We start from the raw sequence: 26,505 nt of genomic DNA, 5'->3' as shown, positions 1-26,505 counted from the left end.
TGCATTAAGGGTGGTTGATACTCTAGATGAGTTAAAAACTTTACAAAGTCGTGCAAACAAAGAGGAAAAACTTTCCTGGCAAAGAATGCAATGTGTACAAAGGGCTGATGATTTGTGGGTTTCAGAGGAAGGAAAATTAGTCCTGCCAAACAGTCTTCTATCTCAGTTTGACAGACTGTATCATGGACAGGCCCATCTCGGGAGGGATGCGATGATTAGGTCATTTAAAATCGACTGGTTCAACCCAAAATTCAAACATGCTGCAGAGTGGTAACCTTGAGCCACATTGGGAGAGCTGGTGGTCCATTCAGCAAAATGCAAATGGACTTCATTGAAATGCCTGTTTGTGGAGGATTGAAGTACATATTGGTGATTGTGTGTGTTTTCAGTCACTGGATTGAAGCCTACCCCACACGTAGAAGTGACAGTCTCACAGTTGCAAAGCTGCTACTTAGGGAACTGATACCGAGGTTCGGGTTTCCGGTCTCTATAGAGTCAGATAGGGGCAGACATTTTGACAATGAGGTGATTAAACTCCTGTGTGCCGCACTCGACATCGAACAGAAGCTGCATTGTAGCTACCGCCCGAAGCATCAGGGCTGGTGGAGCAAATGAATGGTACTCTGAAATCGAGAATGGCAAAAATGTGCGCAGCTACCAATATGAAATGGCCAGATGCATTGCCCTTAGTGCTGATGTCAATGAGAAACACTCCTGACAAGAAAACGGGATTATCCCCCCATGAGATCCTCATGGGCAGAGCTATGAGATTGCCAGCAGTACCTGCAAATACTCTAGTGACTATCACAGATGATATGGTGTTAGACTACTGCAAAGGTTTGGCTGATGTGGTTCGCTCTTTTTCTCACCAGGTGGAAGCTAACACATTGCCACCAATTGGAGATCCAGGCCACACCCTACAAGCCGGTGACTGGGTGGTTGTCAAGAAGCACGTGAGAAAATCGTGTCTGGAGCCACGTTGGAAAGGTCCGTATCAAGTAATCCTGACAACCACTACTGCCGTGAAGTGTGCCGGAGTTCCAAACTGGATACATGCCAGTCACACAAAGAAGGTAACGTGTCCTGTTGACGAAGAACTTGAAGCTTCCGGCACAACAGCTCCAGGAAGAGAAGTATCAGAATTAGAAAACAGTCAAGAAGGAACTGAGACTGCCGGAGGGCCCACTGAGAACAGCCTCGTCCCTCAAACAGTGAATGAGTTCGAGAGAGGTGACAGAGTGCCTATCTCAGTAGAGGCAGCAGGAGAACCAAATCAAGGAGAGGTTCTCCCAGAAGTAGACAGATACGGGTTAGAACTTGAACCCGGTACAGATCCAGAAGAAGAAGAAGAAGAAGGAGAAATAATAGAAAAGGATCAGAGTGTGCCAGCATCTCCTGAGCCAGCTGCAGGTCCATCAAGCGAAAACACCATATCACAAGAGGAGGGTACTGTCCAGCGTTCTGAAAAGACACATCGAAAGAAGACCCTTAAGGGTGATAACTGGCCAGAGAAACCACTCTTCAGGATAAAAGACACACCAGATGAAACAATAACAAAGGAGAACGATACATCCCGAGTGGAAGACCTAAGTGAAGGAGAACAGCAAGGGGAACGAAGGCTGAAGAGAAAGAGAGTCGCAAACAGAAGGTATACAGGTCCTGAATGGGCGCATGCTACAACATCTGAGTGGCAACAAGAATTCCTAGCATTCTGTTTCGACCGAGAAGTACCAGGCCAATACTACAGTACCTGAACTGATTCAAAGGAAAACTTGGTTAAAAATCGAAATTGAAAAACTGAGAAAAGAGACTTATAGATTACCGAATGTGACATTAAAACCGGATTTGACTTGAGAAACCTGATTACGACAAGCTGCTAACCTGATTTGACAAAAGGGGTCCTGGTGTTAGTGAAAACGCTGTAAAAACACGCAAAAAAACAAAAAGAGAGTTCTAAATCATCCTCTAGTTGATTGTTATTGTGCTATCTGATTCCATATAGACATGGCTTACGATAGAGGTAGTAATAAGGGAAGTAAGGTGTGTGGTTGGTTAGGTCTTATAATAGGTATTGTGTGTGCAATAATAATTGTGGGAGTGATTGTGGGAATGCCCTGGACAGAGAAAGAGACTATTAACGCTACTTCAAAACCTGAAACTTCAACCCTAACACCGTGGGAAAGATTTTAACAGGATGCAAGACACTTGCATGAGGGAACTAATTCAAAAGGGGAACTTTCTACTAATGTCTTCTATCGCTTACTGAATGAGTATGTGGAAACCATGGATGCGAAAGACTGTTATGTGTGCACTAAAATTCCTTCATGTGTGCAGGAAGGAGTTACCTACCATAGCCTTCCTCTAATTTACGGGATTAGCTGTAGTTTGCTATTAACAAGGTCCTATAATCAAGAGCATGTGCAATACTTTTATTCGAATCTGGATGTTGTGTTTTCTTTTGTGCCTGTGATTGAATTCCTGAACAAACTAGCTAAAGAACATGATATAAAAATAGTTAGAGGATTCTTTGAGCCGACGCTTACATTTGGAACTGCTTATGCACATCGCAATAATTTGACTTGCTTGCTATCACCTGTAGAGAAAAGCTTTTTAGATCACACTGATGATAGACGCAAAGCATTGAAAGAAAGACTAGAAAAAGGGCTAGAGAAACGCACATATGCAAATGATTATGCTTACACTGCAATCAAGACACAAGGCAAGCTAGCTATAGATGCATTACATGTAGGTAGGCTTTGTATATATAGGCCAAAATCTGAACAGGACAATTTGTTTGTGGGAACGAGTGAATGCAGACATGTGTTTTTGTTTCAGAGTAAATGGACATTTATGTTGAATGGACAGGATCCAGCGATCCCTGGGATCTATTACATCTGTGGGCTTAATGCTTGTTACCGCCTCCCTAGGGGATGGTATGGGACATGCTATTTGGGAATAGTTTTCCCAAAGATGTACCAGATTGATGACTTAAAACAAATACCTAAAACGTCTGAATTACAACATGCTAGACAAAAACGAGAATCAGTGGCTGCTGTCATTGGTGACATATTTTGAGCTATAATCCCTTTAGTGGGGGTTATCTTGAATTCTATGATGATTCAAAAGTTGTCTACTATCGTGGATAACATGCTGACAAATTTTACAGGGGCTATACTCCTGATGGATACTGAACTTGCTGCAGAAAGAGCTATGACTCTTCAAAATCGGCTTGCTTTAGACATTCTTTTAGCAAAGAGTGGAGGGGTCTGCAAGATGCTCAACGAGCGTCACTGTTGCTCGTTCATTCCGGATAATAGTAAAAAGATTAGAGGTATGCTTACTAACCTAACTAGAGATAGCGCAGATTTGAAGGATTTGAAAGAACCTGGAGTTTGGGAGAAATTTGGAAAAGGAATTGCCAGAGTAGGGAGCTGGTTTACCAATATTTGGAATGGGGTACTTGCAAAAATATTAATGGGTCTATTAATTGTTCTGGCCTGTCTATTAGGATTATGGGGGGCATGTAAAATAAATGATAAAATTAAGAAACATTGGACTAAAAGATCCAGAAGAAATGAAGAAAGAGAGAAAATGTTCAATGAAATTTGGGAGAGTTCACACAAGGGACAAGATGTTGAAATGCGCATTATGCGCAAAGTGAAAAATTAAAAGTGAAAGGTCAAAAGGAAAGGTTGTGTGATGACGACCGTCATCAGAGGAGGGACTGAGAGAGTGTAGATTTATATGACCTATATTAGAGTAGAATATCTATATTAATGTGTGACGATGTTGCATAGAAAACGACAATAATAGTGACTTTGCTTAAACGTGCACTTGAATTATGACTATAATGTGTGTGGCAACCAATGTATACGCAAATTAATAAATAGAATCATTAATGCTATGGTTATTCGAGTTATATTAACAATTACAATATTGCATTTATATTAAAAACCTTATAGGCCTTAAGTTAGCGTGAGCTGCAGGTTAGCTGCCTGGCTCTCATATTAAAAGCACTTCTCTGTTTTTCAGTGTGCTGACTCGCAAAGGGCCATGACCCTGCAAATGTTCTTTTTCTTCCAACTTGGTAGATGCATGTATCTTTGTAATTCCGTTCCCATCCGCATGCTTGCTGCTTTAGTATAAGTTTTATGTACAAAATTGAAACAAATGTAGATTAATGTAATGTACAAGGACGTTTAAACCATGGACAAAGGAACTCATGACCCGAGGAAACGTGCCAAGTGATGAAATAACCCCCGGATGTGCCACCTCCGAAGACGTCAATTATGAAGACCAATCAAAGTGTTCTGAATTATCATGGGATGACAATTGGGACTACCTAATGTTTAATTTGATAGGTTAAAGATAATGGGGTATAGTAAATGACCAATAGCATTTTGGGGGAAGGTATTACGAAAAAGGGATAAAAACCCATGTCACAGAAGGGTCGGGAGAACTAGGCAGGGAATGCTATTGATTTTATCCAGAAACTCTGTCACTCTGTTCGGTGACTTGAGAATTATTAAAACCATGATCATCCATAGACTGCCCATTTTTACACTTCTCCTCCTTATGAGGGAAGTGTCCCCTATGCCCTTTAGTTGAGTCCTGTTTGATGGGGTTTTGACTGATGTCCTGAAGACGAAGACTGATCCTGTGCGCTGACCCAATCCTTGGAGGGTAATTATGACAATACAATTTGTAATTTGTCTGTTTGCTTTTCCTTTCTAGGTACCAACTGCTCGTTTTGTTAGTAACCATAGCTAGATGTTTTCCAAATTGGTGTTCTAAATTGTTTGCATGAAGCCCAACATGCTGATGCTAATTTGTGGTTAGGATAGGAGTTCACTTTGACTGACGCAAATAGACAAATGACTGACATTACGCTATGCTGAACTAAGACGTATATGATATTCGTTGTATTCTAATCTATGTTCACGCCGTGCTATGTTCTTATGTTTGTGATTCTTGCATTAATTAAATCTTATCACAGTTGCCATATCGTGACTATGCTCCTATGTTTTCTGGTATTAAGATTAACCCTTCTGCTCGTAGATTGTAATCAATAGGGAATACAATTCTTAAAATTCTATCAGAATGTGTGGTTATTCATGGCTGAAAGGTCATGGTTGCGCCGACAATTTGATCAATGACTTTGTCCAAAGTAAAGTGCATTGTGGTGGTAAATATTGATGACATTATTGATATATTGCTTGTCATATTGATCAGTTATCTCGTCCTACGGTGTCTCTCCACTGGGTCACAAGATTCATTGGCCTAAAACGAGTCCTAATGTGTAATAAATTAACATAGAAGGACGCGTTAACAGTTTCTGGTAGTAGAGTGACGGTTTAGGCCCTTGGGGGCCCTAGGACGGAAAATTATTGTTTAATCTGTTTTTCTGTGATAATGCAAATTGGAGGTATGATGGGTTTCTAAGTTCACCATGACTCTCCCGGGATCTCGGAGCCTGCCTAAGTGAGTTGGGGATGTTCTCGGCGCCATAATGTGTGTGGGTTAGGGTTCTTGCGCTTGCTTAGCTTATGCCTTTTGCAGGTGATTGTGAAATTCGTGTGTATCTAGGCCAAGTAAATGTTGTTTTAGTAGGAGTGGGCGTACTCCGCAGTATGAGAGTAGGGAAGTTGGCGTACTTCACATGAGTGTGGCGCTTGGTGCTCAAAATTATCCATGTGGTTGGTGGTTTTATGTACGGACCTGTCGTGGTCTAAGACTCTGGAGTATGTTGACAAGTGTAGGAGACACTTGGAATTATGTTGTAATCTGTGCGATTTAGTAGGTCAATCGGGCGTGGTTGACAAGTCAAGTTTGAATTGAAATGTATGTATGAAACCTTCGATGGAGATTTGGCAAGTTCTAAAGTGCACTAGGATGAGCCATTGACAAGTCGAGAGTAGAATTTGCGGGTCGAATTCTGCTTGCGTATGCGGGGACTGAGAAGGAGAAAGTAGCGGCCGAGGCTTCAAGTGAAATCTCTGTAAAGTTCTGAAGCGAATGTGTTACCCTTCCTGTAGTAAACCGGCAGATTTGTATTGTTGTTAAAGGTGCTCGCAGTAATTTTGCATTAGTTGCATGAATTCAGTGAAGAGCGGATGAGCCTCAAGACTTTGTCAGCTGCAGTGTGTGTGAGTGTGACGTCAGTGGTGCCGCGCTGGGATAGGTCAGTTGCCGAGAGGGTCGCGGACGGGTTGGCTGCCGTCCGTGAGAGGCAATAGGTTGAGAAAGGTGGGTGAAGAGTGTCCTGGGAACTATGGGCCAGATGTAGCCAAAGCGTTTGCGCGTAGCAAACGGCGAAAAACGCCATTTGCCAGGCGCAAAAGCCTCACCGGTATGCAGAAATGCATTTAGCAAGTCGGATCCGACTCGCAAAATGCATTTCCGACTCGCAAATAGGAAGGGGTGTTCCCTTCCTATTTGCGACTCGCAATGCTATTTAATTCCATTTGCGACCGCGAAAGCGGTCGCAAATGGAATCGCAGTTACCATCCACTTGAAGTGGATGGTAACCCAGTTGCAAACGGGAAGGGGTCCCATGGACCCCTTCCCCTTTGTGACTGGGAAAAAAAAACATTTTTTCAGAGCAGGCAGTGGTCCCAATGGACCACTACCTGCCCTGAAAAAATCAGAAACTAAAGGTTTCGTTTTTTTTTTTCAAAGTGCAGCTCGTTTTCCTTTAAGGAAAACGGGCTGCACTTTGAAAAAAAAAAATGCTTTATTAAAAAGCAGTCACGGACATGGTGGTCTGCTGTCTCCAGCAGGCCACCATCCCCGTGAGTGCCCATACTCGCAATGGAGTCGCAAACTGCGACCCACCTCATTAATATTAATGAGGTGGGTCTTTGCGACCCCATTGCGAGTTGCAGAAGGTGTCTGAGACACCTTTCTGCATACCAAATTGCGACTTGCAATTTGCGAGTCGCAGGGACTCGCAAGTTGCAAGTCGCAATTTGGTTTTATGCTACATCTGGCCCTAAGTCACTTCTGATTAAATACAAATAAGAGAAAATTGCAAAATGAATTTTGTCAAGGCATTCAAAAGCGCTCTGAAAGGAGACGCATATATTGTAGCTACTGATGGGGAGCCTACACCACCCGAGGGTACTCCAGCTTACTTAGTTATGGAAGAAAAGGGTGTTGCACCTTGTTTATGGATGAAACAATGGCACAAATTAACAGAAAAAGAGGGATGTCTAGCGTTCCCAGAACATGGGACATTCAATACGAGGGTCCTAGAAAACTTAAGTTGGATGTTAAGTACACAGAAACCACCTCCGAGACCAGCTCAATATGAGGCTTTAGCGATTTGGGATCTGATGGCTCTCAAACATAGACAAGAAAGGTTTCAGAGAAGACTGAGAAGGGCAGAAAAATCCTATGCTGAGGCTAGATGGGATAACGAGAGTAAAATGTGGAGAAGGGGAATTGTTGACGGACTAAAATTGTTCCCAGCAATAGCACAGGGAGAAGAAACCCAGGGAAAGAAAGCCTCCTGTAAGACAGATAAAGACTCGAGCAATTCTAAAGAAAATAAAAGACCTTGGGAAGAGGAAGATGATTCAGACGATGAGGAATTTATGGACAGATTATTACATGATCGCCCGCCACCTTATGCAGTGAGCGACAGTGCTCCAAGCACTAGCGTGGATCCTGGGAACCAGACGCAGGACAAGGGAGTTGCTGATACGGTAGAGACTAGTGATACGGTTTTGATACAGAATGGTGTCAGTGTACCCACTGCACCAGACATACTGATACAGTTGCAGCCTCCACCGCAGATACAGAGAATCTACCCAGACGTTCCAGTACTTGAGACTACTACAAATCTAATAGTGCTGCCAGATATGCACGAAATAAAAGTTAGTGCAGATTGAGTCAACTCCGAGATTGCTGTTTCAACCACAGCCACAACTGATACCAGGGTATAACCCAGTAGCTGGTCCGCTATTAGTGCCTGTCCCGGGTACTTTGGAACAGACCTATGGAGTTGCTGCTCCGAGAAGTCTGGGACCAGGTCAGACACCTGCCGCCATATCATTGCCGATTACTGTGGGTCCACCAGTGCCATTGTATGCCCAAAGCAAAACAGACGTATGTGACCAGGGAGTAATGACTCAAGATGCGATAAGAGGAGGGTCTATGGGAATTTCCCAGATAATGGCCCCAGGAGAACAAGCAGTTGAAAAGCCGAGGTCTTTAATAGATCTTAGCCCGGTAGGAGCACCCATAGAAGCAATGCGGCAAGCAGGGCTAGGGGTTTTGACTCCGCAGACAATGAGTACAAACACCTCACAGTCACCGATGATACATGCAGGGAGCATCTCACTACAGGGTTTCACAGTTCAACAGCTGAACGAATGGCTAGAAAAGACATACTTCACAAAAGGCCGCAGTGACTACAGTCGAACCAGAAAAGGAAAGGCAAGATGAGTACCTAAACTTCGTAAGGTTAGGTGCAGAAGCTGCTGAATTAGTGGAAGGTACAATGGGGGTAAATAGATTGGAGTCATACACAGAAGCAGAATTAAGATTCCTATGTCCTAAGATTACTAAAGAAGTGGACAAGGTGCATCAGAGACTAGCGAACCTGGCAGATAAATAAAATATTGATATCGAAAACACTAAGCACCTGAAAAGAAGTTACAGATTGGATTTTGACTCCAAAGACTTTGAGCACATGAGGTCTGCGGGAATGAAAGCACATTTGAAAGAATTGTTGCAAAGTGCGCAAGTTTGGGGTGCACTGGAAAAATGGGAAGGCAGATGGGTAAAGAAAAGAGATAAGGAAAAGGGTGACAGTCCAGGGTCTAATCAAGCCAAAGCCTCACCCGATTTGCAATCAGTAAAAATATTACCCATGAGAGAAACAGCCGGTGGTGTCTTAGTACATGTGCCATGGTCCAGAGAAGACATCCTATCTTTTACTAATGATTATCCTAGATTGAGGGAGAAGCCGATCGAGTGGTACCAACAGACAGACAGGTTTGTGAAACTAGCAAAGTGTCTTTGGGAAGACTTGAATACCTTGTTTGAGATCACTGTTCCGCCTGATTTGTGGCTTGAGTGCAAGAGAGGAGTAGATTGGCCGACGAAGGAGCCCGCAAGGGATAAGGTGACCGGGCACCCTCTGAAGAGGTGATGAAGTACTATCATAAGGTGATTGAGTTTTTGAAACAGAAGGTGTCGCCAAAGGTGACTGATTGGCAGAAGATCGACCGGACCTCTCAAGAGGTTAAGGAGTCAATACATGCTTACTATGAGAGATTGTTAAAGGCATTCAAACACTACAGTGGTACTGAGACTATTGAACCGAAAGACATGAACCACCTTGTGTTCAGATTCGTCGAAGGGTTGAGACCAGAAGTTAGCCAGATGATTAAGAATCATTTGATTTGTTGGCAAGCGAAGCCGATTGATGAAGTATTGCAGTATGCGAAATATTGTAGTGATGAGATTGAGCTGAAGCAGAAGAAGCTGAAAGAGAAAGTGATGGTGATGCAGATAAGGGCTGCACAGGCAGGAATACAGGGAAATGGAGTTCAACAGATGATACAGCAGCAACCGCAAATGAATGGTGCGTTTCAGACACAACCGAGAGGTCGAGGCCGAGGGTTTGTGAATCGCGGTCCAGATTTGAATACTGTTGTGGTTCAAAATGACGTACAAGGGGCAAAAAAGATGTCACCATGTCACGTGTGCGGGGCGTGGGGCACTGGAAACGGGAGTGCCCGAACATGGTGCAGGATGGTGTTGTTCAGCAAAGCGCTAATGTTGGTACATTGCAGAATGTAGGAGGTCCAAAAATAAGACATCAAAACCCGAATTTTCAGAACAATCTGGTACAAATGCAAGGGGTACAGCCCATGCAGCAGATGCAAATGCCGCGTTTTCAGCCAGCACAAATGCAACCAGTACAACAGCAGGTTCCCATGGTACCTAGACAGCAAATGAAGATACCAATGGCTCCGATGGGACAGCAACAGGTGATGCTTCCTCAACAGATCACAGGCCAGGTAATGAGTCAAAATGGTACAGTACAACAGTTTCCATTGCGAGGTGAAAATGGCATGAATGGAGAGTGGTCAGATGATACCTCAGACAGTGAAGAGTGCAGGCTTGCAGCATCCCTAGAGGTGGATCAAAGGGGTCCATATGTGGAGGGCAAGGTGATGGGTTACAAATTCTCATTTCTGGTTGACACCGGAGCTACACGCTCTACAGTCAGAAGGGCAGAGGTTCCAAAACTACCACTTTCAGGGCGTACCATAAGGGTAGTCAGAGTAGCAAACCAATATCTGACAAATCCGATTACAGATCCAGTGCAAGTTGAGATCGGAAATTTTCAGGGTCTACATAGGTTTGTAGTCTGTGATTCGAGTCCGTTATCCCTACTAGGAAGGGACTTATTGTGCAAGACAAAATGCTCGATTATCTGTTCCAATGATGGAATCGAAGTGCAGACAAATAGTGACGATGAAGGAGATGAAGGTCAGTTTTTAGAAGAAGACACAGGAACAACAAATGAGGATTACCCTTTAATTACTCTGTTCCCAATGCTTACCATGATTGATCTACCTCTCGAATTACAGGGAATGGTAACAGAGAAAGTGTGGGACCTGACAGGAAAGGAATTGGGTCTAATAAAAGGTGTGGAACCAGTTAGAGTTCAGGTAAAGCCAAATGCAGTGTTTCCCCAGGTGCCTCAATATCACATGGCACAAGATGTTCTCATTGAAGTCTCACAAATAATCGCAGACTTTTTGAGACAGGGAGTCCTGAAGGAAGTTTTGAGCAGTCCGTGTAACTCTCCCATAATGGGTTTAAAGAAGCCCTGTGGAAAGGTTCTAATTGTGCAGGATTTGAGAAAAATAAACAAGATTGTGGTAAAAAATTTGCCCCGTAGTGCCCAATCCAGCAGTAATCATGTTTCAGGTTCCATGTGATGCTGAGTGGTTCACTGTTATAGATCTGTCACAAGCTTTCTTTTCGATACCTCTTCATGAGGACAGCCAATTTTTGTTCAGTTTAAAATTCCTGGCTAAGGTGTACAGTTGGTGCAGAATTCCACAAGGGTTTTCTGAATCACCGTCCATCTTTAACCAATTACTGAAAAAGGATTTGGAACCCTTAGTACTGCCTTTTAATTCGACTCTAGTGCAGTACATTGATGATTTGTTGATTGCATCTAAAACAAGGGACAACTGTAAATATGATACCATTGTTTTGTTGAATGATTTGGGAAAGAACGGACATAAGGTGTCACCCAAGAAGCTGCAATACTGTCAGAAAGAGGTTAAATACCCAGGTCATCTGATTGAGAGAGGGTCCCGAAGAATATCAAAAGAAAGAATAACAGCCATTTTGCAAATGAACCATCCAACGACAAAAAGAGATGTCAGGATGTTTTTGGGAATGGTGGGCTACTGTCGTCAGTGGATACCCAACTTCTCAATTATCTGCAAACCTTTGATAAGATTGACAGGAAAAGAAATCAAGGATGAGCCGTACACCATAGCTTTGTCCAAAGAGGAGCTTGAGTCATTTATGGAATTGAGAGAATGCATGTGCAGGGCACCAGCATTAGGCATGCCTGATTATACGAAGCCTTTTCTACTGTTTTGTCATGAACGTGATGCCTGTTCTTTGTCTGTCTTGACACAGGTCCATGGAGATGCAAATCACCCTGTAGCATATTTTTCAGCTACCTTGGACCCCGTCGCAGCAGCCTTACCGGGTTGTTTGCGCCCAGTTGCAGCAGTTGGTCAGAGCCTTACACAGTGTGAAGGCATAGTCATGGGATACCCCCTAACAGTAATGGTTCCACATTCAGTTGAAATTTTGTTGACTCGAACTAAAACTCAGCACATGACAAATGCTCGACTCACTAAGTACGAAACAATCATACTGGGGTCACCAAATGTCTTGAACCTGGCAACTTTACTTCCTGTTGAGAACGCTGAAATTAACAATGAGGAAGAGTTTGAACATGACTGTCTTGAGGTAACCGAATTATGTACCAAACCACGTCCAGATATTCAGGACACACAGTTAAAAGAAAATGACTGTATCATGTTTGTCGATGGGTCCTGTTTAAGAGATTCTGTAGGAACACTGAGAGCTGGTTACACAGTATGTATCATAGCTGGTATCATTGAAGCTTCCTGGCTCGAGAGAGTGTTCTCCGCACAAGTGGCAGAATTAATTGCCCTTACCAAGGCATGCCACGCAGCTGTGAATCTGAGAGTCACTATCTATACTGATAGCAGATATGGATTTGGAATTGTACATGATTTGGGCCAACTATGGTCACAGAGGGGTTTTATGACCTCTTCTGGTTCTCCTGTGAAAAATGGTGAACAAAAAAAGGATTTGTTACATGCGATTCAGTTGCCTCTTGAAATTGCCGTGGTGAAATGCAATGCTCATGTTGTCACAAGACTTTGGGGGTCATTACAACCTCGGCGGTCTTTTCACAAGACCGCTGAGGGACCGCCGTGCTGAAGACCGCCAGTGGTGGCGGTTTTCCACTCCGCGTATTATGACTGTTGGGAGCTCTACGTCGTTTTTCCGACGGAGAGCCGGCAACAGCCATAGTGACGGGCGGTGGGGAAGTGGAGGTTGCTCCACCTCCACCGCCACGCCAACAGAACACCGCCCAGCGAATCACGTCCTGTGATTCTGCGCGGTGGTGTTCTGTTGGCGGTGTGGTGTCGGCATAGCTGCCCCCATGGCTCCCGTCCCGGAGGATCAACGGAACAGGTAAGTCGATCGTCCATTAGGGGAGGGGGGTGTTGTGTGTTGTGTGCGTGCATGGGGGTGTGCGTGGGTGTATGTAGAGGGGGTGTGTGAGTGCGTGTATGCTTGCGGGGGTGGTGCGTGTTTTAGGAATGAGTGCGTGTATGTCTGCAGGTATGTCTGTATGGATGTGCGCGTGTATGTTTGAATGTGGGTGTGTGTGTCTGACTGTGTGTGTGGATGTTGGCATGTGTGTCGGTGTATGTGCGTGTATGTGTGTTGGCGGTGCCTGCATGCGTGCGTGTCGGCTGTAAATTAAGGTAATGTCGGGGTCGGGGAGGGGAGGGGGTCCTGCCACCCTTGGGGGGGTGGCAGGGGTGGTGGGGGGTGTAGGAGAGGGAGTCGGGGTGGGGGTGGGGGGTGGGGGAGACCCCTATCAGTGCCAGGGAAGCAATTCCCTGGCACTGATAGTGCTTACCGCCATGGATTTCATGGCGGTTCCTACCGCTGGAAATCCACGGCGGTAAGCCGGGTCAAAATACCGGCGGTGGTATTGTCATGGCCGCCGGGCTGGAGACCCAGGTCTCCAGCCCAGCGGTCATCTCCGCCCTGGTGGGCGGAACGGAGAAGCGGCGGATGACCATGGCGGTAACCGCCATGGTCATAATTTGAAAAAAAAGACCGCCAGCCTGTTGGCGGTCTTACTGCCGCTTTAACACCGTCTGCCAGGGTTGTAATGACCCCCTTTGTGTCCATGCGAAACGGTTATGCAGATCAAGTCGCATGGTTTTGTGCATTGAACTGCATATCGTTCAAAGAACAGTGGGAATTGTTACCGCAAACTGACAATGACATGTGTTTGAACCTTGCATTAAGGGTGGTTGATACTCTAGATGAGTTAAAAACTTTACAAAGTCGTGCAAACAAAGAGGAAAAACTTTCCTGGCAAAGAATGCAATGTGTACAAAGGGCTGATGATTTGTGGGTTTCAGAGGAAGGAAAATTAGTCCTGCCAAACAGTCTTCTATCTCAGTTTGACAGACTGTATCATGGACAGGCCCATCTCGGGAGGGATGCGATGATTAGGTCATTTAAAATCGACTGGTTCAACCCAAAATTCAAACATGCTGCAGAGTGGTAACCTTGAGCCACATTGGGAGAGCTGGTGGTCCATTCAGCAAAATGCAAATGGACTTCATTGAAATGCCTGTTTGTGGAGGATTGAAGTACATATTGGTGATTGTGTGTGTTTTCAGTCACTGGATTGAAGCCTACCCCACACGTAGAAGTGACAGTCTCACAGTTGCAAAGCTGCTACTTAGGGAACTGATACCGAGGTTCGGGTTTCCGGTCTCTATAGAGTCAGATAGGGGCAGACATTTTGACAATGAGGTGATTAAACTCCTGTGTGCCGCACTCGACATCGAACAGAAGCTGCATTGTAGCTACCGCCCGAAGCATCAGGGCTGGTGGAGCAAATGAATGGTACTCTGAAATCGAGAATGGCAAAAATGTGCGCAGCTACCAATATGAAATGGCCAGATGCATTGCCCTTAGTGCTGATGTCAATGAGAAACACTCCTGACAAGAAAACGGGATTATCCCCCCATGAGATCCTCATGGGCAGAGCTATGAGATTGCCAGCAGTACCTGCAAATACTCTAGTGACTATCACAGATGATATGGTGTTAGACTACTGCAAAGGTTTGGCTGATGTGGTTCGCTCTTTTTCTCACCAGGTGGAAGCTAACACATTGCCACCAATTGGAGATCCAGGCCACACCCTACAAGCCGGTGACTGGGTGGTTGTCAAGAAGCACGTGAGAAAATCGTGTCTGGAGCCACGTTGGAAAGGTCCGTATCAAGTAATCCTGACAACCACTACTGCCGTGAAGTGTGCCGGAGTTCCAAACTGGATACATGCCAGTCACACAAAGAAGGTAACGTGTCCTGTTGACGAAGAACTTGAAGCTTCCGGCACAACAGCTCCAGGAAGAGAAGTATCAGAATTAGAAAACAGTCAAGAAGGAACTGAGACTGCCGGAGGGCCCACTGAGAACAGCCTCGTCCCTCAAACAGTGAATGAGTTCGAGAGAGGTGACAGAGTGCCTATCTCAGTAGAGGCAGCAGGAGAACCAAATCAAGGAGAGGTTCTCCCAGAAGTAGACAGATACGGGTTAGAACTTGAACCCGGTACAGATCCAGAAGAAGAAGAAGAAGAAGGAGAAATAATAGAAAAGGATCAGAGTGTGCCAGCATCTCCTGAGCCAGCTGCAGGTCCATCAAGCGAAAACACCATATCACAAGAGGAGGGTACTGTCCAGCGTTCTGAAAAGACACATCGAAAGAAGACCCTTAAGGGTGATAACTGGCCAGAGAAACCACTCTTCAGGATAAAAGACACACCAGATGAAACAATAACAAAGGAGAACGATACATCCCGAGTGGAAGACCTAAGTGAAGGAGAACAGCAAGGGGAACGAAGGCTGAAGAGAAAGAGAGTCGCAAACAGAAGGTATACAGGTCCTGAATGGGCGCATGCTACAACATCTGAGTGGCAACAAGAATTCCTAGCATTCTGTTTCGACCGAGAAGTACCAGGCCAATACTACAGTACCTGAACTGATTCAAAGGAAAACTTGGTTAAAAATCGAAATTGAAAAACTGAGAAAAGAGACTTATAGATTACCGAATGTGACATTAAAACCGGATTTGACTTGAGAAACCTGATTACGACAAGCTGCTAACCTGATTTGACAAAAGGGGTCCTGGTGTTAGTGAAAACGCTGTAAAAACACGCAAAAAAACAAAAAGAGAGTTCTAAATCATCCTCTAGTTGATTGTTATTGTGCTATCTGATTCCATATAGACATGGCTTACGATAGAGGTAGTAATAAGGGAAGTAAGGTGTGTGGTTGGTTAGGTCTTATAATAGGTATTGTGTGTGCAATAATAATTGTGGGAGTGATTGTGGGAATGCCCTGGACAGAGAAAGAGACTATTAACGCTACTTCAAAACCTGAAACTTCAACCCTAACACCGTGGGAAAGATTTTAACAGGATGCAAGACACTTGCATGAGGGAACTAATTCAAAAGGGGAACTTTCTACTAATGTCTTCTATCGCTTACTGAATGAGTATGTGGAAACCATGGATGCGAAAGACTGTTATGTGTGCACTAAAATTCCTTCATGTGTGCAGGAAGGAGTTACCTACCATAGCCTTCCTCTAATTTACGGGATTAGCTGTAGTTTGCTATTAACAAGGTCCTATAATCAAGAGCATGTGCAATACTTTTATTCGAATCTGGATGTTGTGTTTTCTTTTGTGCCTGTGATTGAATTCCTGAACAAACTAGCTAAAGAACATGATATAAAAATAGTTAGAGGATTCTTTGAGCCGACGCTTACATTTGGAACTGCTTATGCACATCGCAATAATTTGACTTGCTTGCTATCACCTGTAGAGAAAAGCTTTTTAGATCACACTGATGATAGACGCAAAGCATTGAAAGAAAGACTAGAAAAAGGGCTAGAGAAACGCACATATGCAAATGATTATGCTTACACTGCAATCAAGACACAAGGCAAGCTAGCTATAGATGCATTACATGTAGGTAGGCTTTGTATATATAGGCCAAAATCTGAACAGGACAATTTGTTTGTGGGAACGAGTGAATGCAGACATGTGTTTTTGTTTCAGAGTAAATGGACATTTATGTTGAATGGACAGGATCCAGCGATCCCTGGGATCTATTACATCTGTGGGCTTAATGCTTGTTACCGCCTCCCTAGGGGATGGTATGGGACATGCTATTTGGGAATAGTTTTCCCAAAGATGTACCAGATTGATGACTTAAAACAAATACCTAAAACGTCTGAATTACAACATGCTAGACAAAAACGAGAATCAGTGGCTGCTGTCATTGGTGACATATTTTGAGCTATAATCCCTTTAGTGGGGGTTATCTTGAATTCTATGATGATTCAAAAGTTGTCTACTATCGTGGATAACATGCTGACAAATTTTACAGGGGCTATACTCCTGATGGATACTGAACTTGCTGCAGAAAGAGCTATGACTCTTCAAAATCGGCTTGCTTTAGACATTCTTTTAGCAAAGAGTGGAGGGGTCTGCAAGATGCTCAACGAGCGTCACTGTTGCTCGTTCATTCCGGATAATAGTAAAAAGATTAGAGGTATGCTTACTAACCTAACTAGAGATAGCGCAGATTTGAAGGATTTGAAAGAACCTGGAGTTTGGGAGAAATTTGGAAAAGGAATTGCCAGAGTAGGGAGCTGGTTTACCAATATTTGGAATGGGGTACTTGCAAAAATATTAATGGGTCTATTAATTGTTCTGGCCTGTCTATTAGGATTATGGGGGGCATGTAAAATAAATGATAAAATTAAGAAACATTGGACTAAAAGATCCAGAAGAAATGAAGAAAGAGAGAAAATGTTCAATGAAATTTGGGAGAGTTCACACAAGGGACAAGATGTTGAAATGCGCATTATGCGCAAAGTGAAAAATTAAAAGTGAAAGGTCAAAAGGAAAGGTTGTGTGATGACGACCGTCATCAGAGGAGGGACTGAGAGAGTGTAGATTTATATGACCTATATTAGAGTAGAATATCTATATTAATGTGTGACGATGTTGCATAGAAAACGACAATAATAGTGACTTTGCTTAAACGTGCACTTGAATTATGACTATAATGTGTGTGGCAACCAATGTATACGCAAATTAATAAATAGAATCATTAATGCTATGGTTATTCGAGTTATATTAACAATTACAATATTGCATTTATATTAAAAACCTTATAGGCCTTAAGTTAGCGTGAGCTGCAGGTTAGCTGCCTGGCTCTCATATTAAAAGCACTTCTCTGTTTTTCAGTGTGCTGACTCGCAAAGGGCCATGACCCTGCAAATGTTCTTTTTCTTCCAACTTGGTAGATGCATGTATCTTTGTAATTCCGTTCCCATCCGCATGCTTGCTGCTTTAGTATAAGTTTTATGTACAAAATTGAAACAAATGTAGATTAATGTAATGTACAAGGACGTTTAAACCATGGACAAAGGAACTCATGACCCGAGGAAACGTGCCAAGTGATGAAATAACCCCCGGATGTGCCACCTCCGAAGACGTCAATTATGAAGACCAATCAAAGTGTTCTGAATTATCATGGGATGACAATTGGGACTACCTAATGTTTAATTTGATAGGTTAAAGATAATGGGGTATAGTAAATGACCAATAGCATTTTGGGGGAAGGTATTACGAAAAAGGGATAAAAACCCATGTCACAGAAGGGTCGGGAGAACTAGGCAGGGAATGCTATTGATTTTATCCAGAAACTCTGTCACTCTGTTCGGTGACTTGAGAATTATTAAAACCATGATCATCCATAGACTGCCCATTTTTACACTTCTCCTCCTTATGAGGGAAGTGTCCCCTATGCCCTTTAGTTGAGTCCTGTTTGATGGGGTTTTGACTGATGTCCTGAAGACGAAGACTGATCCTGTGCGCTGACCCAATCCTTGGAGGGTAATTATGACAATACAATTTGTAATTTGTCTGTTTGCTTTTCCTTTCTAGGTACCAACTGCTCGTTTTGTTAGTAACCATAGCTAGATGTTTTCCAAATTGGTGTTCTAAATTGTTTGCATGAAGCCCAACATGCTGATGCTAATTTGTGGTTAGGATAGGAGTTCACTTTGACTGACACAAATAGACAAATGACTGACATTACGCTATGCTGAACTAAGACGTATATGATATTCGTTGTATTCTAATCTATGTTCACGCCGTGCTATGTTCTTATGTTTGTGATTCTTGCATTAATTAAATCTTATCACAGTTGCCATATCGTGACTATGCTCCTATGTTTTCTGGTATTAAGATTAACCCTTCTGCTCGTAGATTGTAATCAATAGGGAATACAATTCTTAAAATTCTATCAGAATGTGTGGTTATTCATGGCTGAAAGGTCATGGTTGCGCCGACAATTTGATCAATGACTTTGTCCAAAGTAAAGTGCATTGTGGTGGTAAATATTGATGACATTATTGATATATTGCTTGTCATATTGATCAGTTATCTCGTCCTACGGTGTCTCTCCACTGGGTCACAAGATTCATTGGCCTAAAACGAGTCCTAATGTGTAATAAATTAACATAGAAGGACGCGTTAACAGTTTCTGGTAGTAGAGTGACGGTTTAGGCCCTTGGGGGCCCTAGGACGGAAAATTATTGTTTAATCTGTTTTTCTGTGATAATGCAAATTGGAGGTATGATGGGTTTCTAAGTTCACCATGACTCTCCCGGGATCTCGGAGCCTGCCTAAGTGAGTTGGGGATGTTCTCGGCGCCATAATGTGTGTGGGTTAGGGTTCTTGCGCTTGCTTAGCTTATGCCTTTTGCAGGTGATTGTGAAATTCGTGTGTATCTAGGCCAAGTAAATGTTGTTTTAGTAGGAGTGGGCGTACTCCGCAGTATGAGAGTAGGGAAGTTGGCGTACTTCACATGAGTGTGGCGCTTGGTGCTCAAAATTATCCATGTGGTTGGTGGTTTTATGTACGGACCTGTCGTGGTCTAAGACTCTGGAGTATGTTGACAAGTGTAGGAGACACTTGGAATTATGTTGTAATCTGTGCGATTTAGTAGGTCAATCGGGCGTGGTTGACAAGTCAAGTTTGAATTGAAATGTATGTATGAAACCTTCGATGGAGATTTGGCAAGTTCTAAAGTGCACTAGGATGAGCCATTGACAAGTCGAGAGTAGAATTTGCGGGTCGAATTCTGCTTGCGTATGCGGGGACTGAGAAGGAGAAAGTAGCGGCCGAGGCTTCAAGTGAAATCTCTGTAAAGTTCTGAAGCGAATGTGTTACCCTTCCTGTAGTAAACCGGCAGATTTGTATTGTTGTTAAAGGTGCTCGCAGTAATTTTGCATTAGTTGTGTGAATTCAGTGAAGAGCGGATGAGCCTCAAGACTTTGTCAGCTGCAGTGTGTGTGAGTGTGACGTCAGTGGTGCCGCGCTGGGATAGGTCAGTTGCCGAGAGGGGTCGCGGACGGGTTGGCTGCCGTCCGTGAGAGGCAATAGGTTGAGAAAGGTGGGTGAAGAGTGTCCTGGGAACTATGGGCCAGATGTAGCAAAGCGTTTGCGCGTAGCAAACGGCGAAAAACGCCATTTGCCAGGCGCAAAAGCCTCACCGGTATGCAGAAATGCATTTAGCAAGTCGGATCCGACTCGCAAAATGCATTTCCGACTCGCAAATAGGAAGGGGTGTTCCCTTCCTATTTGCGACTCGCAATGCTATTTAATTCCATTTGCGACCGCGAAAGCGGTCGCAAATGGAATCGCAGTTACCATCCACTTGAAGTGGATGGTAACCCAGTTGCAAACGGGAAGGGGTCCCATGGACCCCTTCCCCTTTGTGACTGGGAAAAAAAAACATTTTTTCAGAGCAGGCAGTGGTCCAATGGACCACTACCTGCCCTGAAAAAATCAGAAACTAAAGGTTTCGTTTTTTTTTTCAAAGTGCAGCTCGTTTTCCTTTAAGGAAAACGGGCTGCACTTTGAAAAAAAAAAATGCTTTATTAAAAAGCAGTCACGGACATGGTGGTCTGCTGTCTCCAGCAGGCCACCATCCCCGTGAGTGCCCATACTCGCAATGGAGTCGCAAACTGCGACCCACCTCATTAATATTAATGAGGTGGGTCTTTGCGACCCCATTGCGAGTTGCAGAAGGTGTCTGAGACACCTTTCTGCATACCAAATTGCGACTTGCAATTTGCGAGTCGCAGGGACTCGCAAGTTGCAAGTCGCAATTTGGTTTTATGCTACATCTGGCCCTAAGTCACTTCTGATTAAATACAAATAAGAGAAAATTGCAAAATGAATTTTGTCAAGGCATTCAAAAGCGCTCTGAAAGGAGACGCATATATTGTAGCTACTGATGGGGAGCCTACACCACCCGAGGGTACTCCAGCTTACTTAGTTATGGAAGAAAAGGGTGTTGCACCTTGTTTATGGATGAAACAATGGCACAAATTAACAGAAAAAGAGGGATGTCTAGCGTTCCCAGAACATGGGACATTCAATACGAGGGTCCTAGAAAACTTAAGTTGGATGTTAAGTACACAGAAACCACCTCCGAGACCAGCTCAATATGAGGCTTTAGCGATTTGGGATCTGATGGCTCTCAAACATAGACAAGAAAGGTTTCAGAGAAGACTGAGAAGGGCAGAAAAATCCTATGCTGAGGCTAGATGGGATAACGAGAGTAAAATGTGGAGAAGGGGAATTGTTGACGGACTAAAATTGTTCCCAGCAATAGCACAGGGAGAAGAAACCCAGGGAAAGAAAGCCTCCTGTAAGACAGATAAAGACTCGAGCAATTCTAAAGAAAATAAAAGACCTTGGGAAGAGGAAGATGATTCAGACGATGAGGAATTTATGGACAGATTATTACATGATCGCCCGCCACCTTATGCAGTGAGCGACAGTGCTCCAAGCACTAGCGTGGATCCTGGGAACCAGACGCAGGACAAGGGAGTTGCTGATACGGTAGAGACTAGTGATACGGTTTTGATACAGAATGGTGTCAGTGTACCCACTGCACCAGACATACCGATACAGTTGCAGCCTCCACCGCAGATACAGAGAATCTACCCAGACGTTCCAGTACTTGAGACTACTACAAATCTAATAGTGCTGCCAGATATGCACGAAATAAAAGTTAGTGCAGATTGAGTCAACTCCGAGATTGCTGTTTCAACCACAGCCACAACTGATACCAGGGTATAACCCAGTAGCTGGTCCGCTATTAGTGCCTGTCCCGGGTACTTTGGAACAGACCTATGGAGTTGCTGCTCCGAGAAGTCTGGGACCAGGTCAGACACCTGCCGCCATATCATTGCCGATTACTGTGGGTCCACCAGTGCCATTGTATGCCCAAAGCAAAACAGACGTATGTGACCAGGGAGTAATGACTCAAGATGCGATAAGAGGAGGGTCTATGGGAATTTCCCAGATAATGGCCCCAGGAGAACAAGCAGTTGAAAAGCCGAGGTCTTTAATAGATCTTAGCCCGGTAGGAGCACCCATAGAAGCAATGCGGCAAGCAGGGCTAGGGGTTTTGACTCCGCAGACAATGAGTACAAACACCTCACAGTCACCGATGATACATGCAGGGAGCATCTCACTACAGGGTTTCACAGTTCAACAGCTGAACGAATGGCTAGAAAAGACATACTTCACAAAAGGCCGCAGTGACTACAGTCGAACCAGAAAAGGAAAGGCAAGATGAGTACCTAAACTTCGTAAGGTTAGGTGCAGAAGCTGCTGAATTAGTGGAAGGTACAATGGGGGTAAATAGATTGGAGTCATACACAGAAGCAGAATTAAGATTCCTATGTCCTAAGATTACTAAAGAAGTGGACAAGGTGCATCAGAGACTAGCGAACCTGGCAGATAAATAAAATATTGATATCGAAAACACTAAGCACCTGAAAAGAAGTTACAGATTGGATTTTGACTCCAAAGACTTTGAGCACATGAGGTCTGCGGGAATGAAAGCACATTTGAAAGAATTGTTGCAAAGTGCGCAAGTTTGGGGTGCACTGGAAAAATGGGAAGGCAGATGGGTAAAGAAAAGAGATAAGGAAAAGGGTGACAGTCCAGGGTCTAATCAAGCCAAAGCCTCACCCGATTTGCAATCAGTAAAAATATTACCCATGAGAGAAACAGCCGGTGGTGTCTTAGTACATGTGCCATGGTCCAGAGAAGACATCCTATCTTTTACTAATGATTATCCTAGATTGAGGGAGAAGCCGATCGAGTGGTACCAACAGACAGACAGGTTTGTGAAACTAGCAAAGTGTCTTTGGGAAGACTTGAATACCTTGTTTGAGATCACTGTTCCGCCTGATTTGTGGCTTGAGTGCAAGAGAGGAGTAGATTGGCCGACGAAGGAGCCCGCAAGGGATAAGGTGACCGGGCACCCTCTGAAGAGGTGATGAAGTACTATCATAAGGTGATTGAGTTTTTGAAACAGAAGGTGTCGCCAAAGGTGACTGATTGGCAGAAGATCGACCGGACCTCTCAAGAGGTTAAGGAGTCAATACATGCTTACTATGAGAGATTGTTAAAGGCATTCAAACACTACAGTGGTACTGAGACTATTGAACCGAAAGACATGAACCACCTTGTGTTCAGATTCGTCGAAGGGTTGAGACCAGAAGTTAGCCAGATGATTAAGAATCATTTGATTTGTTGGCAAGCGAAGCCGATTGATGAAGTATTGCAGTATGCGAAATATTGTAGTGATGAGATTGAGCTGAAGCAGAAGAAGCTGAAAGAGAAAGTGATGGTGATGCAGATAAGGGCTGCACAGGCAGGAATACAGGGAAATGGAGTTCAACAGATGATACAGCAGCAACCGCAAATGAATGGTGCGTTTCAGACACAACCGAGAGGTCGAGGCCGAGGGTTTTTGAATCGCGGTCCAGATTTGAATACTGTTGTGGTTCAAAATGACGTACAAGGGGCAAAAAAGATGTCACCATGTCACGTGTGCGGGGCGTGGGGCACTGGAAACGGGAGTGCCCGAACATGGTGCAGGATGGTGTTGTTCAGCAAAGCGCTAATGTTGGTACATTGCAGAATGTAGGAGGTCCAAAAATAAGACATCAAAACCCGAATTTTCAGAACAATCTGGTACAAATGCAAGGGGTACAGCCCATGCAGCAGATGCAAATGCCGCGTTTTCAGCCAGCACAAATGCAACCAGTACAACAGCAGGTTCCCATGGTACCTAGACAGCAAATGAAGATACCAATGGCTCCGATGGGACAGCAACAGGTGATGCTTCCTCAACAGATCACAGGCCAGGTAATGAGTCAAAATGGTACAGTACAACAGTTTCCATTGCGAGGTGAAAATGGCATGAATGGAGAGTGGTCAGATGATACCTCAGACAGTGAAGAGTGCAGGCTTGCAGCATCCCTAGAGGTGGATCAAAGGGGTCCATATGTGGAGGGCAAGGTGATGGGTTACAAATTCTCATTTCTGGTTGACACCGGAGCTACACGCTCTACAGTCAGAAGTGCAGAGGTTCCAAAACTACCACTTTCAGGGCGTACCATAAGGGTAGTCAGAGTAGCAAACCAATATCTGACAAATCCGATTACAGATCCAGTGCAAGTTGAGATCGGAAATTTTCAGGGTCTACATAGGTTTGTAGTCTGTGATTCGAGTCCGTTATCCCTACTAGGAAGGGACTTATTGTGCAAGACAAAATGCTCGATTATCTGTTCCAATGATGGAATCGAAGTGCAGACAAATAGTGACGATGAAGGAGATGAAGGTCAGTTTTTAGAAGAAGACACAGGAACAACAAATGAGGATTACCCTTTAATTACTCTGTTCCCAATGCTTACCATGATTGATCTACCTCTCGAATTACAGGGAATGGTAACAGAGAAAGTGTGGGACCTGACAGGAAAGGAATTGGGTCTAATAAAAGGTGTGGAACCAGTTAGAGTTCAGGTAAAGCCAAATGCAGTGTTTCCCCAGGTGCCTCAATATCACATGGCACAAGATGTTCTCATTGAAGTCTCACAAATAATCGCAGACTTTTTGAGACAGGGAGTCCTGAAGGAAGTTTTGAGCAGTCCGTGTAACTCTCCCATAATGGGTTTAAAGAAGCCCTGTGGAAAGGTTCTAATTGTGCAGGATTTGAGAAAAATAAACAAGATTGTGGTAAAAAATTTGCCCCGTAGTGCCCAATCCAGCAGTAATCATGTTTCAGGTTCCATGTGATGCTGAGTGGTTCACTGTTATAGATCTGTCACAAGCTTTCTTTTCGATACCTCTTCATGAGGACAGCCAATTTTTGTTCAGTTTAAAATTCCTGGCTAAGGTGTACAGTTGGTGCAGAATTCCACAAGGGTTTTCTGAATCACCGTCCATCTTTAACCAATTACTGAACAAGGATTTGGAACCCTTAGTACTGCCTTTTAATTCGACTCTAGTGCAGTACATTGATGATTTGTTGATTGCATCTAAAACAAGGGACAACTGTAAATATGATACCATTGTTTTGTTGAATGATTTGGGAAAGAACGGACATAAGGTGTCACCCAAGAAGCTGCAATACTGTCAGAAAGAGGTTAAATACCCAGGTCATCTGATTGAGAGAGGGTCCCGAAGAATATCAAAAGAAAGAATAACAGCCATTTTGCAAATGAACCATCCAACGACAAAAAGAGATGTCAGGATGTTTTTGGGAATGGTGGGCTACTGTCGTCAGTGGATACCCAACTTCTCAATTATCTGCAAACCTTTGATAAGATTGACAGGAAAAGAAATCAAGGATGAGCCGTACACCATAGCTTTGTCCAAAGAGGAGCTTGAGTCATTTATGGAATTGAGAGAATGCATGTGCAGGGCACCAGCATTAGGCATGCCTGATTATACGAAGCCTTTTCTACTGTTTTGTCATGAACGTGATGCCTGTTCTTTGTCTGTCTTGACACAGGTCCATGGAGATGCAAATCACCCTGTAGCATATTTTTCAGCTACCTTGGACCCCGTCGCAGCAGCCTTACCGGGTTGTTTGCGCCCAGTTGCAGCAGTTGGTCAGAGCCTTACACAGTGTGAAGGCATAGTCATGGGAAACCCCCTAACAGTAATGGTTCCACATTCAGTTGAAATTTTGTTGACTCGAACTAAAACTCAGCACATGACAAATGCTCGACTCACTAAGTACGAAACAATCATACTGGGGTCACCAAATGTCTTGAACCTGGCAACTTTACTTCCTGTTGAGAACGCTGAAATTAACAATGAGGAAGAGTTTGAACATGACTGTCTTGAGGTAACCGAATTATGTACCAAACCACGTCCAGATATTCAGGACACACAGTTAAAAGAAAATGACTGTATCATGTTTGTCGATGGGTCCTGTTTAAGAGATTCTGTAGGAACACTGAGAGCTGGTTACACAGTATGTATCATAGCTGGTATCATTGAAGCTTCCTGGCTCGAGAGAGTGTTCTCCGCACAAGTGGCAGAATTAATTGCCCTTACCAAGGCATGCCACGCAGCTGTGAATCTGAGAGTCACTATCTATACTGATAGCAGATATGGATTTGGAATTGTACATGATTTGGGCCAACTATGGTCACAGAGGGGTTTTATGACCTCTTCTGGTTCTCCTGTGAAAAATGGTGAACAAAAAAAGGATTTGTTACATGCGATTCAGTTGCCTCTTGAAATTGCCGTGGTGAAATGCAATGCTCATGTTGTCACAAGACTTTGGGGGTCATTACAACCTCGGCGGTCTTTTCACAAGACCGCTGAGGGACCGCCGTGCTGAAGACCGCCAGTGGTGGCGGTTTTCCACTCCGCGTATTATGACTGTTGGGAGCTCTACGTCGTTTTTCCGACGGAGAGCCGGCAACAGCCATAGTGACGGGCGGTGGGGAAGTGGAGGTTGCTCCACCTCCACCGCCACGCCAACAGAACACCGCCCAGCGAATCACGTCCTGTGATTCTGCGCGGTGGTGTTCTGTTGGCGGTGTGGTGTCGGCATAGCTGCCCCCATGGCTCCCGTCCCGGAGGATCAACGGAACAGGTAAGTCGATCGTCCATTAGGGGAGGGGGGTGTTGTGTGTTGTGTGCGTGCATGGGGGTGTGCGTGGGTGTATGTAGAGGGGGTGTGTGAGTGCGTGTATGCTTGCGGGG

The 26,505-nt window shown here is 44.2% G+C and overlaps 1 protein-coding gene across 1 annotated transcript in view; it reads left to right on the top strand.

The window, feature by feature from the left end:
- Window positions 1-26,505, top strand: part of LOC138293967 (neutral amino acid transporter 9-like) — a 378,670-nt gene that overhangs the window by 229,301 nt on the left and 122,864 nt on the right. The gene's annotated exons all lie outside the window — the stretch shown is intronic.

This window comes from Pleurodeles waltl, chromosome 4_2 (assembly GCF_031143425.1).
Source record: "Pleurodeles waltl isolate 20211129_DDA chromosome 4_2, aPleWal1.hap1.20221129, whole genome shotgun sequence".
In the NCBI taxonomy this organism is placed as follows: Eukaryota; Metazoa; Chordata; class Amphibia; order Caudata; family Salamandridae; genus Pleurodeles; species Pleurodeles waltl.
This window is presented reverse-complemented; position numbering and strand designations above follow the sequence as displayed.